This window comes from Micrasema longulum, unplaced genomic scaffold (genome assembly GCF_059751315.1).
Source record: "Micrasema longulum isolate JH-2025_06_02 unplaced genomic scaffold, ASM5975131v1 h1tg001451l, whole genome shotgun sequence".
NCBI classification, from domain to species: domain Eukaryota; kingdom Metazoa; phylum Arthropoda; class Insecta; order Trichoptera; family Brachycentridae; genus Micrasema; species Micrasema longulum.
Genome location: NW_028278637.1, coordinates 21,859 through 43,179, shown reverse-complemented (window position 1 = coordinate 43,179; position 21,321 = coordinate 21,859). Strand labels below are relative to the sequence as shown.

Here is a 21,321-nt window from a genome sequence, read left to right as displayed (position 1 = left end):
GACTATCCTGTTTGCATAATAACATTTAATTTGGAATTCAATTAGTCTGAAAACAAAGTGGTTTTAAAGTGAAGTATCCGACCTTGCGACCTTAGTTAGCACTTCAAGTTATTTATGGGACTTCTATTCTGGTTAAATGCAGTTGATACAGAGTACAGACGCAGATGGCAGAATCGTATTGCGACGAGACGCTAAGCGATTAATCGATGATTGTCGAGAGGGTAAATTTAAATTTGCAATATTTACGAAAATGTATTTGTTTGTATACAATGTTACCTAACATGATTGGTAGTGTAGGATTTAGATAAATTTTTTGAATTAAACAGTGGAAATTATTTTGAAACTACTACTATACAGTTTGTCGGCTTTGTTGTGTAATGTTCAGCGCGTTTGCCTACCATGCAAGAGGTCTCGGGTTCGATTCCCGACATGGTTGACATGAAATATTTATTTAAAAGGGTGTTTTCACACCGGAATATTTCATAGTCCCTGGACTGGTACCTGAAGCGTAAAACCGATCATCTTATCTTCATGTAACAATGATCAAATGAGCAAGATACGCTGCGATTGAAGTAAAAATGCAGTGCTCTATGCACCATAAGGTGCAGAAAGGGAATGATGACTAAACAGTTTCGGAAAGCACAGATCTTTACATCTACGGGTGTATTATTTTAATTATGGATAACTAATAAAGCGCCATTTTTGTAATATCATACCTCAAAAGCGCCTTACAAAGTGATTATGTACATATATAAATTTGATTAAAGCTTTTAAATTTGTAATTATTATTTTTTTAAATAAATTGTTATGACACGCTACGGATTTATTCAAATGATTTAGAGAACAAGTGGGTTTTAAGTTCTTTCCGAAACATCACATCACTCTCAAAGCTTCGCACCTCTGCTGGGAGAGCATTCCATGCCACAGGGCCTGCGACCGCAAATGCGCGTATACTGAATTTAGTGTGCTGTTTGCGCAGAGGTATAATTACTTTTTCTTTCGCCGCAGACGTAGCTGATCTAAGCGTAAGATATCTTTCAGCTAGTTCATCTAGAATGCATAGTTCCCTTAGATATTCCGGAGCAGAGGGAGAAACGTATAACTATACATATAATCTAATCAGTGCATGTAAGGGTTGCTTATTAAAATGCATGGCATGTCGGTTTTATATTTTGTGAAACAACTATGGTGAAGGTGTATAGTGGGTTTTGCATGTTGGTTTCATTGGTGTCCCGACAAAGAGACGGGTACGTCTCGAAACCGGTAGACATAGTAAAGTCGGTAAGTAGTTATCTACAAATATTTAATGGCATTTAGTAAAATCTTTGACCGCAAAGTTAATGCTTTAAATATTAATTAATATTTTTCATTTTTTTGAGAAACGTGTGGGTCACGGGCGAACGCAACGTGAAAAGCACGCATTGTAGTTGAGTATTTATTTATTTTTACTTTTACATTGTTAGTATTCTTTTTTTTTATACAGAATAATGTTCCCTCACTGGGGTGTCCCGTGCCGAGGGAAACATTTTACAAAATTTGAAACATGCCTAAGATTAGCTATTTAACAAAGTTAACACAATAGTAGCAATAAAAAAAAACGTAATTAATCCAATTGACCTAATTATAATCAACATAATAAACAATAAAAAACAAAAATATTCATAAAAACATAACCAATTTATATGGACCAATTAAAAAAAATCATAAACAGTGTATACATTTGACCTATTTGGCTTGATCCACTCATCGATCCGTGCGCAACCCACCTCCACTATCCATTTGTTAATAGCAATTTTATATTGTGAGAACTTACTAATTGTCCTTATGGATAATGGAAGTAGATTGTACACTTTAACCGAGTAGTAGGCCAATCCTCTTTGACCGAAGGTTATATTTATTTATTTTATTTTTTGCAGCATCAGGGTAGAGAATCTAGTAACTCTTGTATTTGCAACGGAAGGTAGAGAATAATGTTTAAGTGCGAATAGTAATAAAGTTTTTACATAAAGTTGTTTTATAGATTTGACCTTAAGATTTTCAAATATACCGATGGAGCTAGGTCTGATTGGGACTCTTAAGATAATTTTTATTAAAGCTTTTCGTGCAATTATTATTTGCTTGATCGGTGTGTCATTTGCACATCCCCATCCAATTATCCCATATTCCAAAACTGATTGAGTTATTGCGTAATATATTTGTACAAGTTCCTTTAGGCTAATTATATTTCTTATAGTTTTAAAAAAGTAAATTTGCTCTTTCAATTTATTTTTAATATTATCAATTTGATTAGTCCATCTTAAATTCCCATATATCGACAAATATCGGTTAATTCGTTATCGTCTTTCCGTAATGCAGATCCTGGGCCACGTGTAGCGTGTAGCTAGTAAAGAGCGGTTTAATTCGTTAACGAGTACGCATCGGCGCATGTTCACTCTCCCGTTTAGTAAAAGTTCAATGTAGGTTATCTAATCAAACGAAACAAACCGCTATTATTGTCATTGGTTTAAGAGGATTAGTTGTTCTGCTATGTTCTATTATACCAAAAAATCACAACCAATGTAACTAAATCCGGCAAATAAAATATACGTAATATTTTGTGATTAACTCTTTAAAGACTGTGGTAAATAATTCATTTGCGCGCGGTGATGTAACATCGTGTTATCCCCAAGCAAAAGACAGAATATTCTAAAGTTAATAATTTAGCTCTATTTGAGCGACCAAGAACCAACATCTTAAGTCTGGCCATGTCAAAAGCAGACAGAACCGAAAGTCATGTATTACAAGATGTTTGAATGTGGAAGAAGCTAGGAATGTAGCCAGGATAGACGTGTGTGGCGCTCCATTGACACACTTTTAATACAGTGTCTTTATTGAAGTTATGATTATTTTCTATAATCGTAGTATTTAGTGAACATGATAGAACTAAAATAAAAAGGAATCAATTCATTAGTTACGTAAACCTTGACAAAGAAGCTTGTTTGCTTTGAAACCGGTAGGTGAAAAATAAAAAAATAGTGGTTAAAAACAAAGTTGTTTTATTTATTTTATTACAATATTTAATATTAAGTTGTTATTGTTGATTTTTTGTTTTTAAATAACTTTACTGTACATCGAAATATTAGGTCGTTTGATGAGGGATTTTTTTAGCACACTGTCAACTTACCATGCGTTTGAAATGCAACAAATTGATGCTGGAAAGGAAAATGTTACAAAGTGACATTATAGCAACTTTATAGAAGAGCCAATGAAAGGTTTTTGGTTTTTATTATTTAAAAAAAAGTAAATCTTATGCATATGCATTATTTTTGCATGATCTCTACATAATTGAAATCAAAATCAATTTTAATTAATACAACAATATAGGCAATGAAAAAGCCGATTTTTTAGCTAAGGGAGATGTATTAAATGGAAGTACAAATTTTTCTAACTACCCAGCCGACGATCTTTTGACAATTCCAAATATTGATACGTTTTCTAGCTGGTCCCACAAATGGAACACCTCCGAAATGTCAAAAGGAAAACATTACGCTCTCATTTAACCTAATATCCCATCGCGTTTTTGGTTTAAGAAAATTTTGCTGAGCAAAAAGGATACATCCACCGTTTGTCGAATGAGGATAGGGCATTGCTGTACGAGGACTCACCTTGCGAGAGTTGGTGTCTTTGCTCTTTGACTCCCCCATTTGCGATTGTCGTTTCGAAGAAGAGGGTCTCAACTACTAATTCTTTACACAATATTATTTTTGGTATGTATATATATTTACATATTTATACACACACAATTCTGGGTTTTTTTATCCCAAGGGGAAGTAGGTATATTATTATTTATATCACTACAGAGATGGGTAGAACTTTTGTTTCAAGATTATGGATATTCGAGCGTTTACAGGGCTTATGACCTGTCATAGGTTGGGTTCAAGTGGCCACTTTTATGTAGAATTCTACAACATTCCCCATTCCGCTTATTAGCGAATATCCATATCGGTGACATTTTTGGTTTTAGTATATATGTCATGAAACAGGGAAAGCTTTCGCTAGCGCGTTTGGAGCGCCATCTATGTATTTGATATTGAGGTTAAGTATTAAAGCAAATTACTTTATTTATGTAGCTAAGACTCTATCCGAGTTAAATTAATTACTAGTAATCGCCTGCAGGTCATAAGCCCTGTAAACGCTCGAATATCCATAATCTTGAAACAAAAATTCTACCCATCTCTGTAGTGATATAAATAATAATATACTAATTCTTTGTTTGCCCAATAAATGACTAAATGCCAACCTTTTTAAAGACTTTGGCCCCACCAATTTCTCTTTCTACAAATATCCAACTCATCTTAGCGAGCAGGAATCCATCTATAGACAACCTTATGCTCGACTGGGGGCTGTTGTTGGATCGGTGACACGACGACAGTAACATGAGTATGGGTTGAGGATTGATCGTTTGGTGGAGGGATTCTTCTTTTTAGTTTTGAAACGAGAAATGAGAGAACTTTCTCGGAACTGTTAAACTTACCTATGCTTATGTTGCTTGTAGACCCGACGGTTGGGACTGGTTGCTGGTTGGGTACTGCGAACCAGTTTGTTTATAAAATAATTCAACATGACATTAGCAAAAGCATCCAATTTATTATGCCACACCATTTTTTTTAAGTACACGGGTACAGCTTATTTTGTAAAACAAATAACTGTATTGAAAGTGTGTTAAATTCATGTGAAAATTATATCATGGAAATTTATAGACATAGATAAACGTTTTTTTTGGTTATCTTCTAAAATAATACTATGCGGAAATATTAATTTCCACATATGTATCAGAGCTGATCGGAAAGGAAGATAATTTGATATGAGCTGATAACGGTAGGATTAGAAATCGGAAACGTTATTGATACATAACGTATCATGATATTATATTTCATATTATAAGTAGTATTAAACATGAAATAAAGGAGCATGCTAGATTGAATTCCATTCAGCCTACATAAGTTGTACGAGTATAGTAGATGTATAAGCATTTTTTAAATTAGAAATTGTACAGATTATTTAAACGTAAGTGATTATTTCTTATTTGATTCAATTCGATTAAATAACAAACACAATAAATTGCCAATCGAGGCAAAATTAACAGTATACAACTGAGTTTTTGTCCCGGCTGACTCCTGACACCATGAACGTGAGATTTGGACCCGTATTGAAATGGAAAGTTAATGTTTATCTTCGATTTCACAAACAAAGTGATTATTATTTTCAAACTTCGAGTACAAAGAATAAGTACTTGGCGAACTTATTCCTAAAAGTTATATCTTCTAGCCAACCAAACAACAGACTGGTCGAGAGAAGAGTTGGTCTAAAATCAATACTAAAAAAATATTTTATTTTTTTTTTAATTTACATAATAAAGGCCTAATCAATTAAAAATAATGTCTGTTGTTATTATATATTGGGAGATAAGGCATGCAAATAATAACTTTAAAAAAAAACACATTATGTTTTACATATTAAAGAATGAGGAATGTGGAATTAGGGCCCCGATTACAATGAGGAAGTTCAGTGGTTTTTAAAAAAAAAATATTTGTTAATAGACTGTTAAACTAAGTAAAAATGTATTTTTTAAAATTTTTATATATCGTGTTATCGGCGCTACGATTTTTCAAAGTTTTGTATTTCTGAAATAACTCCGCGTGTGACGTCAGAGGTTCATTTCCGCTTATTCTCATTCAGTTCTTCCCATTGGTCCAGAAGCGACAAGCAGACCGGAAATCTTCCATAGCTCTCAGATCATAGGTTGATTCACACGAACCAGTGACGTCATTTAAAGTAGTGCGTTTTTATCAAAATATTTTTTATTATTTTTTCTGTACATTTTCAAGAAACTTTGCCGTGCAATTTAATGCTCTAATTTTTACCCCGCGTAAGAAAAAAAAAATTGTATCCAATTTCCCGTAGGGCTGAAGTTCCTCATTGGGATGTTAACATTTATCTTCAAAGTAAAATTAAGTTTTCTGTATGAAAAGCGGAATATGCATACATTTTTTTCTTTTAAACATGTTCAATTATAGGTTGCCGATGAAGATACTTTAAATGTTCATGCAAATATACTCATTTTCGTACACAAATATCGATTTTTCTCTATAGACAGCCGATGATAACTCTGTTAACTTCCCATTGTAATCGGGGCCCAGATAATAAGTATGGAAGGAGAGAGAAAGAGGGACCAAGGAAAGAAAAAGGGATAAAAATATGTATTTTAAAAAAACATTAAAATATAGGGAGTTTAGGATTCTGAGGATATATATTAATGTTTTAGGCTTTTCTTGAAGGTGGCTAGAGAAGGTGCATTTTTCATACGAAGAGGTAGCTCATTCAATGTAATACGTATATATGTATATTTTTTAAACATGTTCAATTATAAGTTCTTATTCTTAGAGGTGAGGGTCAGTGCTATGCAAGCTCCCGACGTCACTGCGACCTGTAAATATCTATTATGACAGATCCCCGTGAATAGTTCTCGCCCTCCAAGGCCAGGTCTATAAAGAGTCTGGCTACCATGTAAATGGCGAGAGTTCTCATTTTGCTACAAATCCAAATCCGTTTTGTATCGTACTATTAGGTAGGGGGCGGGCTCCCTAACATCCTCAGGTTTAACCAGTGGTCCCCCGAGAATGAGGCTTCTTTTTTTATGTAAAGCATCACATTCATATATAATGTATGTAGATGTTTTCTCATTTGCTCTGCAGAACCTACATCTAGAAGTTTTGGTAAGGTTCATTAGAGCAAGGTGTTTGATCTGCAGTGCCTTGTAATGGCTCTAGTGATAACCCTCACTTGATTTCGGCTGAGTTTTATCAGGTCGAAGGCAAACCTTCGCGAGTACCCTTTTATCAGCATATTTTGCCAGAGCATTATGTTCTGTTTCTTGACCCATGACGTAAGCTCGTTACGGTCATTTACAGGTTACCGATAAAGATACTTCAAATTTTCATACAAATATACGTATTTAGTCAATAACTGAAGATAACTCTCCCAACTTCTCATTGTAATCGGGGCCCGGGTTAGGAAAGGGGTGAATTTCAATACCTGATTAAAATATCAATGATTGATCCGGGGTTTGTGATAAAAAATGATTCGGTTGGACCGTCAGCAGAATGTGCGAAGTAAACAGTTGCATGTAACACTAACCAGGAAGAACAGCAATGGATGATTTGCCCTTCTATTGACGTGGAAAGGTTTATTGGATGAGTGGTCCCGTACAACTATTACTTGAAGCGGAACCGAACACAACAATCGACAAAAGAGGTCGTCAATTGGCCGAACATGAAATAAATCGAACGGCAGAAACATGACAACGTTCATTTGGTTACTACAATCAAAATACCGTACCATAAGGCGATGTTTTTTTTACAAAATTACTACAGGAAATATTGGCAAAATCAAAACAATTCCAAACCCGTTTTAATGTATATGACATATATATCTCACTTTTAATCACCCCTTATCCCATAGTTTACCCTGTAACCTCTTTTACCTCATTTCTCCTTTTCCTTCGTATAAAGTGGACCTATTGGAATATCATTCGGATATACAATGATAATATACAGGTAAACGTCGTTTTACGCCGGGGTTCCGTTCCGAGAGACACCGGCGTAGAATGAACCCAAATATAATGGAAGATATAAAATTAGGTTCCGTGTCAAAATTCTAAGAACAATCTAACATGTTTATTGAATACATATATTTTATATATTCAAAATAAAATATAAACTTACTTAATAAATACAGTTTAAATTAGATTAAAAATAAATAATAATCTCTTAATACCAATAAATAATGATTTTTTTATAGTAAACACTAACTCACCAGTTCCTCTGTACTAAATTAAATTCTCACACTTTTTTGAAAAAAGCATCCAATTTCATTTGCTTTGACTGCTGCTTCCTTTCTTGCAGAATCATAGCATAAACTACAAATATTTAAATTCTTTTAATTTGAGTAATAATAAAATAAAAAATTTAATCACACCTTTTTTCTTTTTTTTAACAAAACGAAAACTAACTCGGAAACAATTTCACACACACAATAGGCTGCTCGCGTACACGGAAATAGAATAAAACAAACTGTAAAATTGTGTCTGCTGTTAGAATCGCGGCGCCTACACTGTCGTCTGGTATCCCACGCCGGCATAAACCGGCGTAATTGTACATCGGTGTAAATCGAACAGGCGCAAAACGACGTTTACCTGTATTTAATATTAATTTTACATAGATTTATATATATATTTTAGTTGTTACAATCAGAATTATTTACGGATTTACTCACAATTTTTTTTCTTTTTATTCTTGTCGTGCTTTTATTATATGTACATAATTCTGCTTATGATTACTTTATTTCTCTGGAAGAAATTATCATATTTTGTGTATTTCAGTTCATTCAAATTCTATCCCATTGTTAATAAAATTAAATTTATTGACTACTTTTTAAAGCCGAGTTAAAAATCTATTACCAAAATACCCGTTCTTGTTTTTTTTTTATCTTGTTTTATGTAATATATTATTTTTTCTCTTTACTGTGTAACATATTCTCTCATTAAATTTGTGAAAAACTTTAACTGGATGTATGTACTTTATTTTATATTTTTATATTAACCGGAATAAAAAAAAATTAAAAAAACAACTGTTGTTTTTGGTAAATACAATAAAATAAAATAAATACTAACACAATTCATTGCCTATTTTTGTCTATGCAAAGCAAATAAAACTTAAAACAAAAAAAAAACTAAATATCAAACTATTTGTTTATGACTACGTAAACACATTAATCTTGATTTGCGAACAAACGAGAATTCTTAAAGAAACTTCTTAGAGAAACCGTTTAAAAACCTTTCGTATAAACATTGTAAAAAGGATCGTGTAAGTTTTCATTAGAAAATATTTGTTCATGAGTGCTTAAAACAATTCGTATTCTGTTATTTTTTTTGTAAACGTCAAACTACGCCTAGCGGCGTAATCGCGAAGCTCTTCATACTTACAGGGCTGCACTGATTTTTTAAATGTAATAAATGTAAGTTAATATAGTGAGCCGTGGCGCAGTTGGTAAAACAGCCAACTGTGACACTGGCGTCGCGGGTTTGATTCCCGCCGGTTGCAAGAAAAATCCTAGAAAGATATTTTTCTCAATTGGTCTGGGTGTTGTGGTGTATTTTTTAATGCCTCCTCCTAAATTCTCTCTATCCCACCTGCTGACAAGCCTCAAAATAGAGGCTTAGCAGGTTATTCCATTAAAAAAAAAAAAAAACACATTTCCTAAAATCCAGTGAAAAAAAGTAAATGGGTCGAAATTATAAGGAATTTAAGGAAAGAATCTTATTGGGATCTACCAAAAACTAACCTTGATTGTTAACATTAAAATACAAACGTTTTTCAATATCAAAAATGATTTCCCCCAGTTTTTGGTAGCATATGCATGCTCATTGATTGGAGCCCTGGTGTAAATAAACTATGAATACGTTATTGTGTAACGATTTTTTAAATTATTTTACTCTCAAAGGTTGAGATTTCCTTCAATGTGCGTGTAGATCTGCATGCTGAAAGCATCGCCGAAGTTTCCTCTCACGACGGGACGACCTACATTCCACGCACGGCTGGATGCTCTCTCTCTTTCACTCCTCAGAGATGCGCGGGCTCGTGTCGAAAAGAGATACCCCGCTCTCGCGCCGGAAGAAATCTAGGCAGCCAAAAGCGATATATCAAGAGAAGATGTATCGTAAGCGACCTTGTAACTCAAAGGTAACTTTCATTTTATATTGAAAACTAATTTATGCGCGTTTCGGAGCATTTCTGTAGTTCACGTGAGTGGATTTTTAAAAAAATGTGTCCATAACTTTATTTGTTTATTTATTTTAAAGAAACAAACAGTCTTTGCTCGTGTTTTCAGGTCTGCAATGAAGATATAGTTGTAAATCATCTGCATAGAGATGATATGAACAATTGAGACATTCTGCTATCGGATTGATAAACAGGGAAAATAGTAATGGTGATAAAACTCCACCTTTTTCTTAGCAGATAAAATTTATAATTATTTTTCCCCATTAGAATACGGACCCAGATGCCAGTCCGGGGACTATAAAATATTCTAGAGTAAAAACACCTATTTAAATAAATATTTCATGTCAACCATGTCGGGAATTGAACCCGACACCTCTTGGATAGATAAACGCACTTACCGCTACACCACGGGGCCGAGCGTGGATATCTATAGGGTGTAAAAATCATCGCTCTAGTGCCATAATCCAGGGAGAAAACACGGGAACACGTTTGTATGAATAACAGTCAGACCGCGCATCCTCTTAAAACAGCACTGTACCTACTGTTTGTGTGACGGATAAAGAAGAAGACGCGACTCAAGAAATAATCATATTCTCAAAACTTGAGCTGTAAGCCGTTACTTCATTCATCCATTTTGTCTTAATGGCTTATCAACTATAACTATTCTGTAAACCGCAGTCCAAGATGGCGACGTCGACGGGAAATAAGAAGTCAATAAAAATACGACCGAGGAATATTAATTCGCGCACAAGAACATAATATTTTGTTTATAGAAACGTGATAGTATTTAATAACCGGTCCGCTACCTGTGGTGGGACGCGGGGGGGCGATTAGCCTCTTCCGCTTCGTTCGGGCATTAGCCGTGGGAATTTTCCCATACATGATTTTGTTTATTTGAAGACGTGTTACATATGAAATGTCGTTAGAGCTGTAATCATTGGGCACATCGTTATTTTAAACTGGGCATTTTATTTATGTAGGTACGGTGTAAAATGCACTATTTGCTCCGAAAGATGGTAGCTTTGTGGATGTTTTGATAATTATTCTTTATTTACTTTAATTTATTTATTATTGTACCGGCCTAAGCCAATTACAACAGTTACATGAAGAAACATATGTACAAGAAACTGAACAAAAAGTACATAATAATATGTAGTAAAGACAAACAAGGGAACACGTTTGTATGAAGAACAGTCAGACAATTTATAAACAATATTTTGAGTACTGAGAAGGACTGGATTCAACTCCCCGGGGAGCTGTTTATATTAACAGATTACAACAAAGATGTTTTTAGAGAAGGCAATATAGAAGTCCAGGCATCTACAGGGCTTATGCCCTGTCATTAGCTGGTTTAAGTGGCCAACAACTAAATAAACAACTATAAAAGTGTAAGTCACTCTCCAAGCACAAGAGTTCGTCTCTTTTTTTGGAGAGTAACAGTGATAACATTTACTAGATGTACAAAAGGTAGATCTGTATAGAATTTTTAAAAAACATGTACCTTTTATGAAATTTATTAATAAAATAAAAATAATAAAAAAATATAAATATGTATATCTATATATACGAGTATATAAAACAAAACGTTAATAATTAGCTTCACTGTGCATTGTGCAAGCTCCAATATTCTGGATCTGGTATGATCTACTAGTATTTGATACACGCCCTTTAAGATTTTGAGTTCTCGGAAGACACGTATGTTAAAGGTGAATAAAAACAGTTCGTGAAAAAAAAAATGGCGCCGTTTGAAGTGAAGCCATTTCATTTCAGCGCAAGATGTCGTGGTTCGTAGTTCTTCAACTTGAGTAATCGTTCAGAGCTGATTAATGGGGTCAAAATTACCATCTCTAGGTAGAGAATATCTGCATAAAATAGAGAAGATGGAATAAGAGATAGTAGGAGATTTATTTTCATCGAGATTGCGTAAAAACTGTGCAATCTCTTTAGTTGGCGAAAATAATAGATTGGTAGAGAGTTCTGCTGACTGAAGAGATATCTGATTTAGCATAGAGTACAGTGCGTTCGAATGTTCAACTTTTTCATCTCTTGACCTTGAATGGTTTTTTAATTAAAGGGAAAAAAATATCACCACAAATTATTGTCTATTTCCTTTTATTTATCAGTCAGCTAGCGTTAATTACAAATATCACTCTTTAACATATTACAACAAAGAGCCATGTTAGATGGAGACTATCCTAAACAGAGAACACTCTGCTTTCATTTTCTATTCACTAGTTTTACATAGATTCCTGTTATTAAATATGTATACTAATTTTATGAAATTAATTTATTAAATAAAATAAACAAAAGATGAAGAACATTTTATGTTAAGGAAATGTTTGTCGCAAGAGGCAAAATTAGCAGTTCACAATGGAGTCCTGGTCCCGACCCTGATGCATGGTTGGGAAGTATGGACTCGGAAAAACAGGGGTGAAAGTAGGCTGAATGCTGTCGAAATGCGATCTGTCAGGCGAATGTGTGGTAAAACTATGAAGGATAGATGCACAAATGTCGAGATCTTAAAAAGTAATATTAGGTCAGTTAGGATTTTTCTATCAGAAAGTCTTAAAGGATTTGCTGAAGACAACAATTGATTATAATTAAATAAAGCAGCTGGAATATGAAATTTAAAATTAATTGAACAGAGATATTAATTTCTTTTCGAGTATAGTTTTTAGTGAGTAAATTGAATAGGTAACTCAGTTTCCGTGTCGAATCTGGCAATCGGATGAACTGGCCTTTTAGCTATTTTATGATTATTTAATATTTATTGCTGCCAAAACTAATTTCAAATTATTATCAGCTTGCGTTCTGCAGTTCGTTTTCCAGTTGAGTAATTACTTGCCTTAAAATAATTTGACAAAATTAAAATTGACATGCCATAATTTGGCGGTTATAATATTATAACTTATAATTTAATTTAAAATCACGTCACTATAAAAATAAAACAATGTTATTATTACTAAAAGTTCAATATTTTATTTTCCGATTACTTGCCAGACTCGGTAATTCTGTGACGTTAAGTGGGTATTTACCCAAAACATTATAAATTATATACAACACAAAACATTATAAATTATATTATCCACTAACTGCTCCGATGGGTCCACAATTTTTTTTGTTTTCCTGAACTTTTGCGGTAAGCTGTTGAAGACTTGGTCTATGAATAGGTGACTCGGTTGTAATTTTTTTATTCGCTTACAATATTATGTTATTAGTCTGTAATCTAAGTTAATACTATTTATACTGATGTCTGATTGAATAATAGTTTATCGAGATAATTAATAGTTTATCGAGATAATTGTTCAACATTTCAATGAATGAAGGCTATGTTGCATAGTTTTTTTATAATTTCTAGTTAATAAGACCATTGTTTCTAGAATTAAAATATTTTCCTAATCATTTAATAAACAATTTGCTATTGTAAAAAACAGAGTAATTTTACAAGTGCAATAACGTTTCAAGTTCTTTACCCTTTTCCTAGCAGTGTATCCTACAGCATTTATAGGGTCAAAGTACCAGTAACTGACCATCCCCATTGGTTAATAAAACACAATATAATAAGAATCGCTACATGTGTCCAGTCAAAAAACTTTCAACACTAGAAACTATGACAACAGCAGTAGGCGGACACATCTTTTGGTAAGAAACAAATCTATCAGTTTTGAACTGTGAGTTGTCAAAAGGTAATAGTGCGTCTTCCCGTTATTGTTCTGAGATTGATAGTGTTTTTATAAGGAAAGATGTGGTAAGTGTTTTATTTGATGCTATTTCTTATACAATTCTTTGAATATATCCATATTCTAATGTGTTAGGGTGTTTTATAATGTTATGATGTAACTAAATCTGAGTATTACTTTTACTGGGGTAGTGGTGGTAATTCACTGTTGATTCTGCCATTTTTTTAGAGTAATATTAATTATAATCGACATACCCGCCACATATCTCCTTTTTGTCCCTAGGCTCCATAGATATGGCAATCAGTATGAGGACAAGGCTGATATATTTGGTTCTGGACTTGATAGTTATAAAACGAGTCTGATTTTTTTTTTCTCTATATATATATATAAATAGCAACGCGTGTAATTATAAGTTAGTTAAATTCCTGACGATGAGGTAGTAACCTCGAAACCGGTCGAAGTGTAATTAAAAAAATTAAGTGGTTTATACAAATTTATAAACAAATAAGTGTAAAACAATTTATTTTGCTGTCACATGCTACAGATTTATTCAAATGATTTAGAGAACAAGTTGGTTGGTAGCTGATCTAAGCGTGAGATGCCTGTCAGCTAGTTCACCTGGAATGCATAGTTCCCTTGGATATTCCGGAGCAGAGTTGTGCAGTGATTTATACATAAGCAAACAGAGTTTGTATTCGACCCTCTGTGGAACACGTAGCCAGTGTAATTCTCGAAATAGTGGAGTGATATGACTGAACTTAGAGATTCCGAAAATAAGTCTTGCTGCAGCATTCAATACAGATTGTAGGCGAGTCATTTTGTTCATTGGTAGACCTGCATAGATACCATATTCAAGTTAGTAGTTCTACGTCGGTTTCAAAAACATATTTAAAGTTGACGAATTTCTTTTAAAAATAGAAAGCGGGGGGTCCACGAAAACATGAAAAATCGGCAAGGGGGTTCACGAGAAGAAAAAGTTTGGGGACCTCTAGACTAGACGAACAGCACACGGCATAACAACGCAGAAAAACATCATCAGTGGCAAAAAAGGCGGTGAAAGTCAAATAGATTCAATCATTTCTTCTTCAATAATTTCTTTGAGATAAAACGACTATAACGCCTACAATCTGTATTAAATGCCGCAGCGAGACTTATTTTTGGAATCTCTAAGTTCAGTCATATCACTCCACTATTTCGGGAATTATACTGGCTACGTTTTTCACAAAGGGGGAAATACAAACTCTGTTGGCTTATGTATAAGTCACTGCACAACTCTGCTCCAGAATATCTAATGGAACTCTGCATTCCAAATGAACTAGCTGACAGACGTCTTACGCTTAGATCAGCTACATCAACGTCGAAAGGAAAAGTTATTCTACCTCTACGCAAACAGCGCACTTAATTCGGCGAACGCGCATTTGCGGTCGCAGGCCCTACGACATAGATTGCTCTCCCAGCAGAGGTCCGAAACTGTGAGAGTGAAGTGATGTTTCGGAAGAAACTTAAAACCCCCTTGTTTTCTAAATCATTTGAATAAATTCTTAGCATGTGGTGACAAAGTACATTATTTTTCTTAAATTAAAAAGTTAAAATTATATCTTTATATAATATTTTTGTAAAGCGCCCTTGAGGTATTATATTACGAAAATGGCGCTGTATAAGTTATCCATAATAATAATAAGGAGTTTAGGTAGAGCAAAACACTAAAAAATGAACTTTTCTCATATTTTATCAGGACAGTAATATAAATAGGTAAATTGAATCGATACGATATTAATCTCAATACTCGTGTAAACTCAAATTATACGACCAACTTGAAGGCACATCGTATTCGATTGATTTCTACTCTAGAAATTCTAGAAATTACTAATTCAACGTGGGAAATGTGAAAGCTAGGAGTGTGTGTAAGGGAATTAATTTAATATTTATAATACAATGATACACCTTCATACTACCTATAGCCAATGGTATTAAACGTAATGAGTTGACGTCATTGACAGATACTCTTTGAAAATGGCTATGTTCATGGGATTATAATATGTTTTATTTAAATATAACTAGTCTAAGTGTCGGGTGTTTTATGTCGTGATAAAACTTTTGATTGGTAATACTGTCTCTTGATAAACTAAAGTCCTTAAAATGATGCTTGATTAAAATGACAGCTGCCAAACACTAGTCAATGGCGATGGGAAGTTACTGATCACTGATCACTGATCATGTACCGATCAAATCGATGTTATCAATTTTTTCATGCAAACATGAAACTCTGTTTTCGAAAACTGGTATAAAAACGCAAAAACAAGCCTATTATAGTGTATTTAAGACAATTATTCACCAAAAAATACGCAACATCAAATTATTTTTATTCGATCAATTTACATTTAACATTTTTTCCCATAGTAAGAACGTCGTTTATAATATGGTTTATTTTAATTTTTTAAACTGATTTTATATGTTTATTAACATACTACAACAGAGATGAAGAACATTTAAGAGAAGGTATTATAGAAGTCTACAGGGCTTATGACCAGTCAATGGCTGGTTTAAGTGGCCACTTTACACACTGTGTAGCTTTCACCATTCTGCCCATATTTGAACATCTATATTCTTTCAATTCTTTCATCTGTTGATGTTTGTGAAGATCAAAAGCTGAAACCTTTATTTATGCGGGTGAGATTCATCTAATTGAATTATTTTACCTACATACTAGGCAACGCCTGAAAATTTTATTTTTTCAATTTCTATACTTCTTCATGGACCAGGTGGATTTATCAACAATAGTTTGAGTTTGTCCAATTTTTTGTAGACAAGGACTGAATTCAACTCCCTAGGGAGCTGTTTATATTAACATATTACAACAGTAATACGTTACAAGAGTAATATGTAATATGTTAATATAAATAGCTCCCTAGGGAGTTGAATCCAGTCCTTGTCTACAAAAATTTGGACAAACTCAAACTATTGTTTATATATTTATAGTGATTTATATGTTAACCGTTATATTTTTAAAAAACATTAACATGCTAGATACGAATGATTTTTCGTGTGTCAATATAAATCACTCCTTAGACGTTCCTAAAAAGTTATGTTATACTTTTGCTGACAGCTGTCATTCTAATCAAGCTATATTTTAAGGACTATAATGGTGAGAGTTTATTTTTTTACATCTGTGCTCTGTAACAATACTTTGACTAATAATGGATTGTTCTATGTGAAACCATGATTTTACTTCTTAAATTTGACGAAAACATTATTTCCAGAAATAATTCTGATACGTTGCCTCCTTGTACCGGTGATTTGACGCCATTGGATTATTTCCAATGAGGCTACGTTAAGTCTATTCTCTAAGGAAACAAAACGAAAACTTTTGAAGCATTGAGAGCCAATATAACACGCACCATTTTGGAAATAACGCCGGATTTGTTGGAAAAAGTGCTCGAAAACTGACCGTCAGAATGTGCTTCCTAACTGCAAACAGCAGAGGACATTAAATTTGTCAGATATCATTTTCATACAATATATTTTTTTATTTATTTTTTTAAAAATTTAATAGCATAATTATACATTTTTACAATTTAAAAAAAAATCACTTGTTATATTTTTACTAAAACTAAAATCCCACCAAGCCACTTTTTGTAGCTTGTTGGTGAAGATTATATTTATACTGACTTAATAATATTATTTACATTTATAAAAACAATGAATAACCGATAAAAATTAACAGCCGGAAAGATCAGAATAAACATGTTTATACAAATAATAATGTATAAATTTATTTTTTAAATACAAGAAAATATATGAAAAATTAAAATATTTACACCTAAGCTACTATTCATATAAAAACTCTTGATCGAGTAGCCAATCTCTTATTTTGCTCTTGTTACAATGTGAGTTAAGTTTAAGTTCTTTTGGTAATAAATTAAAAATTCTAGGTACCAAATATTTGAGAGTTTTATTTCCATATTTATTACATACTTTTGGTACTACCAAGCCATCATTAGACGTGAAGCGTGTATTATGTTTATGATTGAGAGGAAACTTGAATGTATTACTATTAAATTGTTCCAAAATGATGCAAAGCCACAGTAGTCCTCGAACAGGTAGAGTTTTGATTGTTTCATTAATTGTATTATCATTATTTCAACACATTCGAAAAAAATATTGTTTATTTTATTTTAATTTCAGCGTGTATCATGCTTAAAAAACACACAATTTGACACATTATAGAACACTAAAAGGTCAGTTAAACAGAGAGTTTTAACTTAAAACACTTTGTCTTCAAAATTGAGTAAAATGGGTTGCATGAAAAAGTAACAAGAAACAATTTAGATAGGTGCTTTTTGAGGCCCTAAAAACAATACGCTTTTACTGAACATTTTTATATTTTGCCACAATTTATTGCTTCTTACAAGATGTTTGTCGGAGAAAGAAGAAAACAGTTTGTCGGAGCTTTCGTTAAATTAATCATTAATTACATAAACTATACTCGATTGCAGAAATTTTAATTACGTTTTTTTATAAGTAACGGATTGAAAATACTTGTTAATAAAAAATCTTACCTTTAAAAACGACGTTTTCGAGCGATTTTCAATCTGAAAATAAAACAAAAAGGAATGAATTAAATTAAAATTATTATAAAATTACATTTTCATAACCTAAAACCATGTATTATTTTACAAGATTTTCTTTCCAATTTCATAATTGTAATGGCCAGTTGTACCAAAAAAGATAAAATAAAAAAAGTAGGTTAAGTATAATTGTAGCGTTTTCTTCAAAATGGGCTAAACGAATTGTTTTTCCTTTCTTTTTTCAACATATGTCATCCAAACGCGCGCTATTTTATTTTAAAAAATCTAGATGGTGATTATGATGGGAAGCTAACGACGTCATACATTCACCAAAACGGTACAGTTAAAAATAAATTCTTTCGAGCGATCACGAAGATGCACTACCGACCCCCCACCATCAAGTTTCGATGTAAGTACATCGGTTTGTACCGACGGGTCTAGTACCCCTCGATACGCATTATTTATTTAAATTTTTAATCGTTCTGCGGTTAAAATCTTTTTCTTAAGTCTATTAAAAATATGAGAGAAAAAAGTTATTTATGAAAACAAACGCTTAAATGCACAGATAATGTGGCTAGATTATGCTCTTTTAACATATAAGAGCATTTAAGCGTACATTCATGTTGCCACTATAAAAAGTAAATTTAGTTATAATATTTATTCCATCTGTTTTACTGTCTTCCTAAATGCACGTATCGAGACGTTAAAGGATCCGGCTTTGTAATCTCTCGGTAGATAAATACGGACGATCATTAAGTATACCGTCTTGGTTATTGTCAAAAGTCATATAAAAATCACGTTCAAGCGAGCATTTTTTGCTTGAATTGGGATTTATTGGAGTTTATAATCGCTTTGAGGTGAGCACTTTTTATTACAGAAGCCTATTTAAAATATAAATGAGAACTATCTTAAATGTGAATGACGTAAGGAACGCGGATTTTTTTTGCGGCCATTCATTGGCTTGTTACGATCATATGATGTCGATATGACAAGTAGGTAGAACATACCGAGGTAAGATACAGATAGTACAGAAGTTAAGTATACCGTCTCGATATAGACAGATGAAGATAACGTTCATAATTGAGGCACTGGAATTATTGGATTTTAGACTGTTGTTTTGCAAGCCGTAGCCCCATATTTCATTCCTAAAATTTATCAGACAAGAAGCTACATTTTGTTAGTTTTAAATTTTTCATTCTCTTGCAATCAATAATGAAAAAAAAGACATTTATATATCGAAAATCGAAAAAATGCAATGTTATTTTTTGGCGTATATCCTTCATTAGCAGTTTGCACCCTCGGGTCTCGGGTCTGGCCTCTCGCCTCGGTAAAATTACAATAAATACATTCACACACCCTTAAGAACGTATTCTTTTCCAAGTTAGAGGCGGTAAATAAGTCTGAAGACATGTTATTTTGACAAATCTTTCAACAAAGATTTCAATCCCTCGTCAAGAAGGGAAAATAGAAGTCTTGATATTTAAAGGACTGCCTTTAGCTGGTTTATTTTATTTTATTTATTTAATTTTACAATACGCCCAAGGGGCATTTACAAAAAAATATACAGGTAAGTACAAACATAGTAAGTAATAATTTAAAAGATAAACAACGCTTTCTTGTATACATGTAGAAACAATAAAAAGCATACTGCCATGCAAAATAAAAAATTGAAACTTTACGTAGTAAAAAAGAAAAAAATATTAATGGATATAAGAAACGTAATTGAATTAAAAAGAAAATTGTAAATAACTTGTAAAGAATTTAAACAAAAAAAATATACATTTACATTTACTTATACGTTTAAAAAAATGGTATTAACAAATTATTGTTAAAAACAAATCATAAAAATTAGTTTACAGTCAGTATATATAAGATAATAACATAATATCTGGTACACAAAAATATTTGATACATAAAGTTCAGAAAAAGATAATAATAAATAATAATACACATCAAAAACAGAGAAAAAATTGTTTGAAAAATAATATTATGTTATAAGTTTTTTAACCAATTTTACAACCGGTTGGTTTTTGCTGTAAAAGACGTTTGTCCATGCCTGTGTGTAAAAAATAGCAAGAACCCTGAACGAGTGTTTTCGGATCGATGGCTGCTCTTAGGTAAAAATTACGAAAAATAAATTTAATTAATCAAAAACATGAAAAGAATTTCAAGTCCGCATCGTAGAGTAGTGGTTGGAGCATTCGACTACCATGTTTGTTGAGGTCCTAAGTTTAATTCCTGTAAGGGTCCACGTGACATATTTGTTTTTAATGTGGTTTTAAATTGAAATATTTCACTGTCCCTGCACCCTAAAGAGACAGACTGACCACCCTATCTGGTTCGAGATACGTACATTTTATTTAGCAGTGCAGTGCCCAATGCACCATCGATTGGAGAAAGGTTTTATGGATGGCAATTATGATAAATAGAAATCTAATTATGGTTTGAAGCTCGGACCTCTTTTCCGTGAATCCGCGACACTACCGCGGGACCACAACCAGTAGCTCAATCACAAATAACTATCGATGTGCTAGCGACGTGATAAAAATTTCTCACCATGGTTGTTTATCGTATTCGCGATCACAATGGAACATCCGTGAACACCTAATATTAAATGTCAAAATATTTACGTTTCGCGACGCATAATCCTGCTGCGCAATAATATATTTGGATTTCACCGGTGTAAATATGGAAAATATTCCAAAACTGCTATTTTTATGTAATTATTTACTATGCTATTTATTGCATTTAGCCGGCGGTTAGCAAGCCAAATGTCAAGAAAAGCAGTCGCCATAGTAATTGTAATTTAATGTTTGCTTTTTCGTATTAGATACTCCTTACTATTTATAGCAAATGCAATATATTGTATTATTTTTTTATGGTAAACGCCAATTTTTCGTCTACAAACTGTATTTATTTATGAAGAAAACAAAAAACAAACCGACACGAGCGTTGACGTAGAGATTACACACGCGTTGACTTGTGACTGCGATAACTTAATCATGTTCATTATTATTCATTGTGATCACTCAAATGCTTATCATGTTTTCAAGCACGTCGATAGTTATTTGTGATTGAGCTACTGGTACTAATCCGTGTAGGTACAGCCCATTCAAATTTTCAAACAACTTGGCTTATGCGTACGTAACAGAACGTTTTCAAATAAAATACTCTAATGAGCCTACTAACACAAACGAAATTACTGTGTTTACTTGATACACCGAAAAGCACTGGACACATTAACAAAGGCGTATT

At 32.9% G+C, this 21,321-nt stretch overlaps 1 protein-coding gene across 1 annotated transcript in view; it reads right to left on the bottom strand.

Annotated features, from left to right (window-relative positions):
• The window catches only part of LOC148275349 (uncharacterized), a gene marked incomplete at its 3' end in the record, with an annotated part of 100,126 nt that overhangs the window by 61,777 nt on the left and 17,028 nt on the right, over positions 1 to 21,321 (bottom strand). The window contains exon 2 of the mRNA XM_088235812.1: positions 18,058 to 18,090. The remainder of the gene's footprint in view (positions 1 to 18,057; positions 18,091 to 21,321) is intronic.